This window comes from Oryza sativa, chromosome 11 (assembly GCF_034140825.1).
Source record: "Oryza sativa Japonica Group chromosome 11, ASM3414082v1".
Taxonomy (NCBI): domain Eukaryota; kingdom Viridiplantae; phylum Streptophyta; class Magnoliopsida; order Poales; family Poaceae; genus Oryza; species Oryza sativa.
Window position 1 is genome coordinate 3,736,961 of NC_089045.1, and position 12,752 is coordinate 3,749,712.

Here is a 12,752-nt window from a genome sequence, read left to right on the forward strand (position 1 = left end):
ACATGCAAATAACGAGGGGACATTCCCTCAAAAGTTTAAAATCCAGTCTCCTTATAGGTGCCCTTTTTTTACCTTTAGCCTTCTATGGATGTTTGGATGGATGGGAAAAGCTCCATATGGATTGTTTTTAAATTAATCGGGACATATGCGCCACATGTTATGGATTAGGGCATCCACAATGTGGTGTAAAAGTAGTACATAAGCAATATAATATTCCATTCAGCCACCTATTACCATTGTGCAACTAGTCCATATAGAAAAAATAGCAAAAGATACCCATATGCATATGGACTACCCATATGAAATAAATTATATTATCTATCTCCTCTCTCTTCTCCTAATGATACCTTGTATCTGTATACGTTATGGAGATTGCCATAAGGATAAACTATTTATGCGGGTCCCATCTATATGGATCACTTTACCATATACATTGGTGATGCCCTTAGAGATTTGCTCAAGTCAAAAAAAAAGTATCTCAAGGTGCCGGTACCTCATGGTACCAAATCGTTTATGATCATTGAAAAAAAAAACCTAAAGTACCCAAGCAATTGTACAATTAAGCACAATCCGACTGTTAAGCAGTAAGCACATGTATACTATCAATACCAAAGCAAGTTTACAACAAAGTATTTCATGCATTTTGCAAGTCTGTCATGCAACCACAGCAGACAGCGCAATCTTCGCACGTCTGAATTTCCATCAACAACCAAGTCTTCCTCAGGCTCATCGGAAGCCCCAAAAGAGATTTGAATCGGCGGCCATTATCATGACAAAGCATGCTATAAGCTCTTAGCAAATCATGACGAGACAACTCCGGTATCTCTTCCAGGGCAGCAAAGATCTCATCAGGAGAAGCTACTGATCCTGACACTCTGAAATGTTTAGCACCAGATGACTCACATGAAATTCGCACTGAATCACCGATGATGGCATCATGTGTTGGCGCCTTGTCGATGATCACAGCTGGCTCTGACATCGCTCCGCCATTGCTGCAGCTTCCATTGGAGGAAGTGAAGTAGCTGGAGACCTTGCTAGGAAGGAAATTGCGTCCATGGCTGCAGGAGATCGCTGACAAGAGTGTCTTGCTCCTTGTGTCGAAGAGGATCATCCATGTTTCTTTGATGCGGCAATATCTCCCCTCGGATTCTCGCTCATCCACCATGAAGCTGATGAGGTGGGGATCGTCTATGCTCACGATGGGGTGTTCTGGAATGGCGTGTGGGAGGCCGGCGTAGGCGTGGGATGACCAGAGCTCGCTGGCGTCGACCATGGCGTCCATGGTCCAGGCCATGTCGCCGCTGCCGTCGTCTACCCTGAGTATCCAGGTCTTGATGATGAAGGCACCGGTAGAATGGCCGCAGTAGGTCGGGCCGGGGCGGCCGCAGCAGCAGCGGGGGATGACGTCGATGAACTTCAGCGCGGCGCCGCCGCCGGTGACGCAGACGCTTCGCTCTGCGATGACGTATTTCCGCGTGTGGTCGTCGTAGTCGTCGTCGTCGTCGTTGGATTCATCGGTGAGGGCCTCGGGGGGAAGTGGCACGAACCGCAGCTGCGGATTCTGGTCGAACACGTCGTCGACGTCGCAGAGGATGATGCCGCGGTACAGGTCGGCCCAGCACATCCGCCGCTCGCCGACGGGGACGGCCATGTCGGTGATCCACGACGGCAGCTTCTCGGCTCTACCGTCGAAGTGGACGACCGGCGCCCGTGTGACGGTCCACTCGCCGGAGCGGAGAACGAGGAGCTCGGCCTCCTCCAGCTCGTCGCCCTCCTCCATCACGGCGAGATCCACCACCACCATGTCGTCTTCGCCGCGGCGCAGGAGGCCGGTGGTCCTTTCATCCAGATCGTGGCGCGGCCGCCAGGTTTCACTCTCTTCTTCATCCGCGTCGGTGGTGACGTAGGCAGGGAGCAGCGACAGCGACGGCGGCCGTGGCGGGTCTGCGGCGGCGGAGCCGGCGTTGTAGACGAAGTAGTCGAGCACGCCGTCGTCGCCGTACCGGTATCCTTCTCCTTGGTAACTCAACCGGACGAGCACGGAGTCGCCATGGGCAGCCACGACGGCCAGGCTGGCGCCCCGCCCCCCGCCGATGCGCGGGAAGAAGTCGAAGCATACGCGCGACGACGCCGGTGGCGCGTCGAGGCAGAGGGAGACGAGGACGTGGTGGCCGCCGGAGGAGAAGACGGAGGCCGCCTCGGTCTTGGCGTCCGGTGTGGAGAAGGGCGGGAAGGAGTCGTCGCGCTCGTAGCCCTGGTACTCGCCGTAGCGGCAGAGTATCACCCACCGTGGGTAGCCGCCGGCGCCGGCGCCGCCGTTGCCGCCTTGGTCCGCCGTCCGTTGGGTTTCCATGGGCCGCCGGTGAGAGGCCGGAACAAACGATTTGATCTGTCTCGTAACGTAAGCGGAGAGATCGGTTCCTCGGTTTACGAAAAAAAAGAAGAAGGTGTTTGACTATATAGAAGAGTTTGATTATGAAACAAACTAATGAATCGTATAATAGGAATCCGCCTCGTTGTACGTACTCCTACATGTCTTTCATAAGAGCAATTTAAATTTTCTTTTTATTTAGGATTAAATAATTTGAATTCTTTCCCCTTGCCTTAATTGACCTGTTCTCCGGTGGCCGACGGTAGAGCACTCTAAGAGGGGAAATTGAAATTTTTTTTAGCAAGATAGATTTATATGGAACATATCATTAGTAAGTTATTCTACCAATATAAGACACGACCCGAAAAGAAAAGAGAAGCAAAGTAAATATATTCTAAGGACGAGCATAATAATTTGGTCGTGACTTTGGGCTGACACAACATGGTCTAAGTCTTATTGGGCCATAAGTGAAGCCCGTGAGCGGGCATGGCTGCCAACCGCAGCCTTGGTCGTGCTTAGGCTGGGTCATGCCCAGGCGGCCTATTTAGTCCTCTATAACCTCAACAGACCAGCCAAGCCACCCTCTTCCCTTGTTATCCTCTCTTTTTCTCTCTGACAGTTCATCCAAAACGTCACATTCCTTCTATGGATTTACGCTAATCTAATATAAAAGGCACCATTTAATAAATGAATCATTAAATAGCACCAATTAAAAATGGGACAAGTGCATGCATGCCCTTACTTCGAACCCCAAATGTTGTTTTATCCTACTTTTTAGGGTTTACAATTTTGCCCCATCTTTTTGAAAACGAACCCACCGTTTGCCCTCACTTTTAAGGCCGTTAGTTGGGTCCCACAGTTTTGGGTTAAAAAATACAAATACAAATAGAAAATTTTCTTTTCTATTTGTATTTAGAACTACGGGCATATATTTAGAACTGTTTTTCTCTCTTATTCAACCAAAAATAAATATTTTAATGGGTACGATATCCATGTGCCCATGTACATGCTTATTTGAAAATAATTTAATTTGCATAAAAAACAAATTCTCAAAAATTTGGTTAAATTTGGAAATTTCGGTTGACATAATTGCTTGCTGGGGGGCGAAATTTCGAACCGAAATTGACAACCCTTGAATTTAGACACGAGGCTATGTCCAAATTTACGTCTAAAAGTAAATTTATTTTGGGATGGGGATAGTAGTAGACTATTAGAGTACTAGAGTCCTCTTCTTAACAAGCAGCAATAGTACAATAATTCAGAACAATCAAACAGCTGGAAACACTAGTATTTCATACATTTTGTAGCTCTGCTCTGCATGCACACCAAACAGAACGAGCTTCACTGGCCTTGATTTCCATCAACAGCCATGGCTTCCTCAGGGTCATTGGGAGCCCTAAAAGAGATTTGAATCGACGGCCACCATTGTCAGAACAAAGCAAGCTATACGCTCTGAGCAAATCATCACGAGACAACTCCGGTATCTATTCCAGTGCAGCAAAGATCTCATCAGGGGAAGCCACTCCTGACACTCTGATCAGATGTTTGCCACCAGCAGATGACTCGGAAGAAGATCGCACCGACTCATCGATGACAGTATCATGATCAACCACATGTGGCTCTGATGATGTCGCAGCATTGCTACAATAACTTGGATCATCAAAAGTGAAGTAGCTGGAGATCTTGCTAGGAAGAGTGAGCTGTCACACCCCAATCTGGCACCACCGTACAACGGCACCTGACAGGAGCGTGTCGTAGGAAAACGGCGTGAACCGCGTCCTACGAAACCGCGATCTCAGTACCAGTCCTAGGACATAGCGCTGGTACCCACGGTGACAAACATGAATCATTGCAAATCCTTATAATTAATAGAGGACTTATTTACCTTAACTTAGGTTGCAGCTCAGACAGCCTGAGAATGCAACCGGCGACACGGACAAGGCAAACACCAACAACAGCAGCAGCAGCAGAACCAACCAACGGACTAACACCAAACGCCACAGGCAACGGCAGGGAACTAGGACGAAACCCTAATCTTCACTTCACTTCAACTTCATCTTTGGAGCTGGCAGAACTATATTTATATAGAGAGCAAGGGTGAGTACTTACGTACTCAGCAAGCCAGGGGAACTTAGGTGGTTAATGCAAGCTTCAAGGGAAGGCTGTTATTTTGCAAACAGTTTTGTTTTCAAGTTTTCAACAATCTAAGTGTGTGCTTTCCACAACCAGAGCGAGACAAGTCTCAGCTCGGTCGGGAGGTGAGAAGTAACAAATTTATTTATCAAGATTTGCACAACTCCTAGAGTTGGCTTCAAATTTGGTTTTCCCAAACCAAACCAATTTTCCAAACTTCCCGATAATAGTGGTCCCCAAACGACCAATCACTTCCAGGGACTCCCGGTCCCGCTGTCCCCCGGACAGCTAAATGCTTCCCAAGCATTAGGTTTCCCAAACCTTAACACCTTTTCATAAAACAGGGTAAAACAAAAACTACGCTAAGGAATCAACTCACATCCGCCCATGACCATGGGCACGACTGTTCGAACAGTTTGATAACCTCTGCAGAGGGGGTACACTTTACCCACACGACGTTACTAACCTGGGTCACCCAGCCTGTGCAGAACAGCCACGTCTGGCGACTTTGAGGCTTTCACGACAAGGCATTTCTAAAGCCGACACAGGGTTTCCATATGCCAACGAGAGGGGTCCCAAACCAACAACAGGTTAGGTCCCAGACCATACTTGTCACGCCCCGAACTAGTACCGACCGGAACTAGCCCGTGACGCTCCAAATTAACCTGTTAATCGATACCAGTCCCAGGAAACAGTGCTGGTATCACAGGAAGACGGATTATCACAGCAACAGAGGTCTCTTTATTATAGAGTAGAGGTACAGTCATGTTGGGCTGCGGACAGATCCCGAGCTCACAACTGCATTACAAAAGGGAAACGGAAGCCAGGACTTGGACCAAACAACACAGGCGCGACTTGGGAACTAGGCCGAAACCCTAAAACTCATCGTAGCCGGCTTGCTCCTGGAAGAACTCCTCATCAGTAGGATCCGCTTCATCTTCTTCAGCAACTGGGGGGGATTATTTATATAGAGCAAGGGTGAGTACGGGAGTACTCAGCAAGCCATGGGAAATAAGTGTTTAATGCAGGCTTCAAGGAAAGGCTGTTATTTTTGCAATTGATTTTATTTGAACTCTTTTCTAAAAACAACTAAGTGAGTGCTTCTCAAACGACACGGATGAGACAGTGCGTCTCGTCCGGTCGGAGTATGTGCAATGTATCAGTCTTTAGAATTGTTCAAGATTGGCACCCGGCCAACAACTTTCAAACGGCCACCCGGGCCAACAACTTTCAAACGGCCACCTGGGCCTAGCTGATCCCATCAGCAGCAGATTTTTCAAACATCGAACCCCTTTCAACAACAGCAATCTCACAAGGCAGTAGTCAAACAAAACTACGCTAGGAATCACCTCACATCCGCCCATGACCGTGGGCACGGCTGTTCGAACAGTTTGTTAACCTCTGTAGAGGGGGTACACTTTACCCACACGACATTACTAACCCGGATCACCCAGCCCGTGGGGATCAGCCACGTCGGGAGACCTCCAAGCTTTCATGACAAGGCATTTCGAAAGCCGACACAGGTTTACCATATGCCGACGAGAGGGGTCCCAGACCAACAACAGGTTAGGTCCCAGACCATACTGTGCCAGGAAGCCCAGGGGTCCTCCCCGACACCACCCCGGTGAATCCACATGTCTCTCGGCATCAAGGCTCCCCTGATAAGCTAGTTACTCAGCCAGGGGTGTCCCATTCCACCCATGTGGTCATACTTGTCTTATGTTTGGATGAAATTCCAAGGAAACGGTCCTTAAGTGCGAGAGCGGGAAACCGTACACCCGGTACGTCCCCCGGTCCGCGGTTTTGGAAATTCATTTAGTTCGCAAGCACCGACCCAGGTGTCGGGTTTTCCAAGTCTTTTGTAAAACCCAAGTTTTACCCAAGAAGTTTTTCAGATTTTAAGTTTGAAGGCGTCCGTCGATACTCGCACAGGGTGCACGAATATCGAGACGCAACTAGATGGTTACAAGGGGACACGATATAACAATTATCAAAGGAAGGATCAAATGCAACAAATTAGGTAGGTCCGCCAATCTGCCTTGCAGACGGGACAACAGATTAAGTGCGATCCTATCAATGCATAATATTTTTCAAGCAACATAACTAAATTTCAAATATAGGCTCAAGATGTTCAAAGGTGGCTTGCCTTGCTCGAGATCTGGAGCTTGATCCTCGAAATCCTCGCACTGCGGGTCTTCGGGCTCCGAAACTACACGCGAAACGGGACAACTCAACAAACGGTGAAAATAAAGCCCTATTAATGACCTCTAAGCGTGCCATTAGATAGATCTCGAGATTTGAGAAATTTTGGAAGTTGAACGGAGTCAAACGGATTTACGGTTGGGAAGATATTGAATTTCTAAGATTATTGGATTTTTGGTCTAAAGGAAAAGGATTTAATTAAATCCTTTTTGGAAAAGAAAAAGAAAAGTAAAGAAAAGAGGGAGGGAATATAGACTTTCCTCGGGCGGCTAGGGCGCGGCCCAAGGGAAATGGAGCGGACCGGCCGAGCTAAATGGGCCGGCCGGCCCAAGGCGGCCCAAGACGCGCGCGCGCGGGAGGGAGGAGAGAGAGAACCGGTGGACCGGGCTCACCGTGCGCGGTCCCGGGTGGGACCCGCTTGTCGGTGACACGGCTCACCGTGCGGAGCGAGCACGCGGCGTACGCGCGCGGGCAGGGGAGGGACGCGGTGCATGCGCGTGGTTCGCGGTGGACGCGGATGCGGCGGGCCCACGCGCAGCCTCACGGCTCGCGGTGGAACGCGCGCATGGGGAGGGGCTGACCGGGGTCGGCTCGACCCGGTCTTGGCCGAGCTGGCGCCGACGTGGCGCCTACGTGGCTGCCACGCGGGCCGGCAGGAGGTAGACGACGACACCGGCCGGAACGGACGGCGGACGACAGCGGCGAGCGGTGGAGCGAACCACGGCGATACAGGCGAAAGCGAGCACACCGGGTGGTTGCACGAGACGAGGGGAGACGAGCCAACGGCTCGGATTCGCCGGAGGGAGCTTGACGGCGGCGAATCGCGGCGGCGGCAACCGGCGGCGGGAGAAGGGGGAAACGGCGACGAGGTCACGAGGGGCCAATTCCCGGTGGTGAGAGCATCTACGTGGCTACGGGAATCCGTTGCTAGCGTCGGATTGGGCGGAGCTACGCCGAGCGAGGCCGGCGACGAGTGGGTGCTACGGAGCTCGGGCGGCGACGGCGGCGAGTACACGGCGAGCGACGGCAACGGTCGGGGCGGCGCCGGCTAGCTACGGGGAGGCTACTCGTGCTACTACCCGAGTCTAAGGGGAGGAGATGGAACGAGGAGGGAGAACGGGAAGATGCACTACCGTGCGGGCAGGCGCAGTGACGAGAGGCTGACGGCGCGGGAGTAATCTCTCCGGCCTCGGGCCGGGGAAGAGGAGGAAGACGAGCGCCCGGAGTCCCCTTCCGCGTCCACGAACGCACCGGCTCCTCCGACACGCGCAACGACGAACGGCGACGGCGAACAGAGCACGGGAGGCGGCGGCAATGGCGTGGAGGCGAAGAGGGGGAGGGCGCCCGGGGCTTTAAGGGCGGCAATGTCGGTTTGGAACCGACTTGGGCGGTCAAGGCGTGAGCTGGTGCTCGGCGCTCGCGTCCAAACGGCGACAAGGCGGAGGGAGGATGACGCCGGTGGGAGAAAAAAAAAGGGAAAAAGGAGGGAGAGAAAGGGGGCTCGCCCCTTTCTTCTTTGGGAAAAGGAGGAGGGGAGCGGGGGCGTCGCGGCAGAGGGAGGAGGGCTCTGCCTCCGTCCCTTGGCGGCTTGCGCGCGGAGTGGCGGGGGCCGGGCTATGACGACGGCGATGACGGCGGGGCGGTTTGGAGCGGCGCGACGACACGGGCGGCAGGCGCGGGCAGGCGCGGCAGAGGCTGACGGCGGCGGCGACCAGGCGGTCGGCCACCACGGCACGCGCGCGCGGGAAGCAACGGGCGACGCGGTGGTTCGAGTGGCGCGGCTCGGGCACGCGCGCTGGCTCGCGGGGCCGAGCGGCTGCGCGGCTGCAGGCGCGGCAGGGCAGCGGGGCCGGGCGGCGACCACGCAGCTCTCGCGCACGCGCGGGCAGAGCGAGGGAGGGGCGCTCGGCGCGGCGCACGCGCATGAGCGCGCGGCGCGCGGGCAGAGCGGAAGAGGGAGGGGGAGAGAGAGAGAGAGCGCCGGGGAGGGAGGAGGAGATGGGCCGAGAGAGATTCGGCCCATCGAACCCGGGGGAGGCAAAATAGACTTTTGCGGAGGAATTTGATTTGGAAGGATTTGGATTCGGAATTGATCTCGACGATAGATCGGGGATTTGAGATCTTGAGATGGCACGGACACTAGACATCAAGCAAAGAAACAAATTTTGCAATTAGGGTTTTTAAGAGATAATTTTCCCGCTAGGCGCCACGACGGAACGGGCGCTACAATACTGTGCCAGGAAGCCCGAGGGTTCTCCCCGACACCACCCCGTTGAATCCACATGTCTCTTGGCATCATGGTTCCCCTGATTAGCTAATAACTCAGCCAGGGGCGTCCCATTACACCCATGTGGTCGCAATGTTGTATGGTCGGATGTAATTCCGAAGGAATCGGTCCTTAAATGCGACCGCACAAGTATTCCACCCAGGAATGGCCTTGTGTCGCGAGTTTCATTTTTAAAACTCATTTTCTTTCACAAGGCACCGACTCAGGCATCGGGTTTTCCAAAGCTTTTGTAAACCAAGTTTTACCCAAGAAGTTACTCAAATTTTAAGTTGGAAGGCGACCGTCGATACTCGCACAGAGTGCACGAATTATCGAGGCGCAACTAGATGGTTACAAGGGAACATGATATAATAATTTACAATAGAAGTTCAAATATAGGCTCAATATTTTCAAAGGTGGCTTGCCTTGCTCAGGGTCTTCACGAAGCTTCACAAATCTTCGAGAATTCCGCTTGAAGAAAAATATCCAGTAACCGCAACTAGGCGCAAACAATCAAAAACCTAAAAAAAGACCAAATAAAATATCCTATTTAGGCTAATTAATAGTGCCATTAGATATATCACAATTTAATGGAATTATTGGAAGTGGAACGGAGGCAATCGGACGAACGGATCAAGGGATATGAATTTTGGAAGTTTAAATGAATTTTTCTGAACAAGGAGATGATTTGTCGGAATTTTCTGGAATACGGGAAATGGTTTATGGAATTTATAGAAATAATATTCTCAAGAATATTATTGACATCCACTGACATGCGGGCTCGAGGGGACGAATTATTGGAATCTCCGGATTAAGACATTCTCTAGAATATCTTTGACTCATTGACACGTGGGGCCAGCAAACGGTGGGGAGGATAGATGGACTTTTGTGTAAGAGAAGTGATTTGGTGGAGGGAGGAAACATAGACTTCGGTTCATGGGTGGCTGCAAGGAAATGGCCCATGGCCTGGCGGGAGAGAGTGAGAGAGGATATGGGCCGGCTGGTAGGCCGAGCTCACGAGCGGGAGAGGGAAGAGGCGGCTGACCGAGTCAAGCAGGGCCGGGTGGCTGAGGTGGTGGCCACGTGGTTGTAGCGCCCGTTCCGTCGTGGCGCCTAGCGGGAAAATTATCTCTTAAAAACCCTAATTGCGAAATTTGTTTCTTTGCTTGTTGTCTAGTGTCCGTGCCATTTCAGATCTCAAATCCCCGATCCATCGTCGAGTTCAATCCCGAATCCCAATCCTTCCCAAATCAATTCCTCCGCAAAAGTCTATTTTGCCTCCCCCGAGTTCGATGGGCCGAATCTCTCTCGGCCCATCTCCCCCTCCCTCCCCGGCTATCTCTCTCTCTCCCTCTCTCCCTCCCCCTCCGCTCCGCCCGCGCGCCGCGCGCGCGTGCGCGTGAGCCGCGCCGCGCCGAGCGCCTCCCCCTCGCTCTCCCTCTCCCCGCCTCCATCCCTGGCGAGCTCCCCGCCCGCGAAATCGGCCCCGCGCGTCGTTGTTCGCGCGCGCGCGCCCGCGTGGTCGTCGCCCACGTCGCGCCGTCTGCGCCGCCCGGCCCCGCTGCCCTGCCGCGCCTGCAGCCACGCAGCCGCTCGGCCCCGCAAGCCAGCGCGCGTGCCCGAGCCGCGCCGCTCAAACCGCCGCGCCTCCCGTTTCAACCCGTGTGCGCGTGCCGTGGTGGCCGACCGCCCGGTCGCCGCCGCCGTCAGCCTCTGCACGCGCCTGTCGCCCGTGTCGCCGCTCCGCTCCAAACCGCCCCGCCGTCATCGCCGTCGTCATCGCCTCGGCCCCGCCACTCCACGCGCTAGCCTCCAAGGGACGGAGGCAGAGCCCCTCCTCCCTCTGGCTCGTCGCCCCCGCTCCCCTCCTCCTTTTCCCAAAGAGGCAAGGGGCGAGCCCCCTTTCTCTCCCTCCTTTTCCCCTTTTTCCTCCCGCCGGCGTCATCCTCCCTCCGCCCTGTCGCCGATTTGGCCGCTAGCCGGAGCGCCAGCTCGCTGGCTTGACCGTCCAAAGTCGGTTCCCCTCTCCCAAACCGACATTGCCATCCTATAAAGCCCAGGCGCCCTCCCTCCCTTCTCCTCTCGTTGTCCCATCGCCTCCACTCCATTGTTGCTGCCCCTCTGTTTCGCCGTCACCGTTCGTCGTTGCGCGTGTCAGAGGAGCCGGCACGAGCGAGGACGCGGAAGGGGACTCCGGGCGCGCCCTCTCCTTCCTCTTCCCCGGCCCGAGGCCAGAGAGATTACTCCCGCGCCGTTGGCTTCTCGTCACTGCGCCCGCCCGCACGGTAGTGCCTCCCTCCGTTCTTCCTCCTCGTTCCATCTCCTCCCCTTAGACTCGAGTAGTAGCACGAGTAGCCTCCCCGTAGCTAGCCGGCGCCGCCCCGACCGTTGCCGTCGCTCGCCGTGTACTCGCCGCCGTCGCCGCCCGAGCTCGGAAGCGCCTCTCGTCGCCGGCCTCCCTCGATGCGTTTCCTCCTAATCCGGAACAAGGGACGGATTCCCGTAGCCGCGTAGATGCTCTCGCCACCGGGAATCGGCCCCTCGTGACCTCGTCGCCTTTTCCCTCTTCCCTCCCCGCCGGTTGCCGCCGCCGCAATCCGCCGCCGACGCACTCCCTCCGGCGAATCCGAGCCGTTGGCTCGTCTCCCCTCGTCCTGAGCAACCACCCGGTGTGCTCGCTTTCGCCTGTATCGCCGTGGTTCGCTCCGCCGCTCGCCGCTGTCGTCCGCCGTCCGTTCCGGCCGGCGTAGTCGTCAACCTCCCGCCGGCCCGCGTGGCAGCCACGTAGGCGCCACGTAGGCGCCACGTCGGCGCCAGCTCGGCCAAGACCGGGTCGAGCCGACCCCGGTCAGCCCCTCCCCGTGCGCGCGTTCCACCGCGAGCCGTGAGGCTGCGCGTAGGCCCGCCGCATCCGTGTCCACCGCGAACCGCGCGCGTGCGCCGCGTCCCTCCCCCGCCCGCGCGCGTGCGCCGCGTGCTCGCTCCGCACGGTGAACCGTGTCACTGACAAGCGGGTCCCACCCGGGACCACGCGTGGTGAGCCTGGTCCACCGGCTCTCTCTCTCCTCCCCTCCCGCGCGCGCGTGCTTGGGCCGCCTTGGGCCGGCCGGCCCATTTAGCTCGGCCGAACCGCTCCATTTCTCTCGGGCCGCGCCCTAGCCGCCCGAGGAAAGTCTAATTTCCCTCCCTCTTTTATTTTCTTTTCTTTTTTTTTCAAAAAGGATTTAATTAAATCCTTTTCCTTTAGACCAAAAATCCAATAATCTTAGAAATTCAATATCTTCCCAACCATAAATCCGTTTGACTCCGTTCAACTTCCAAAATTCCTCAAATCTCGAGATCTATCTAATGTCACGCTTAGAGGTCATTAATAGGGCTTTATTTTCGCTGTTTGTTAAGTTGTCCCGTTTCGCGTGTAGTTTCGGAGCCCGAAGACCCGCAGTGCGAGGATTTCGAGGATCAAGCTCAAGATCTCGAGCAAGGCAAGCCACCTTTGAACATCTTTAGCCTATATTTGAACTTAATTATGTTGCTTGAAAAATATTATGCATTGATAGGATCGCACTTAATCTGTTTGTCCCGTCTGCAAGGCAGATTGGTGGACCTACCTAGTTTGTTGCATTTGACCCTTCCTTTGTTAATTGCTATACCATGTTCCCTTGTAACCATCTAGTTGCGCCTCGATATTCGTGCACTCTGTGCGAGTAACTCCTTGGGTAAAACTTGCTTTACTAAAGACTTGGAAAACCCGACACCTGGGTCGGTGCTTGCGAACTAAAT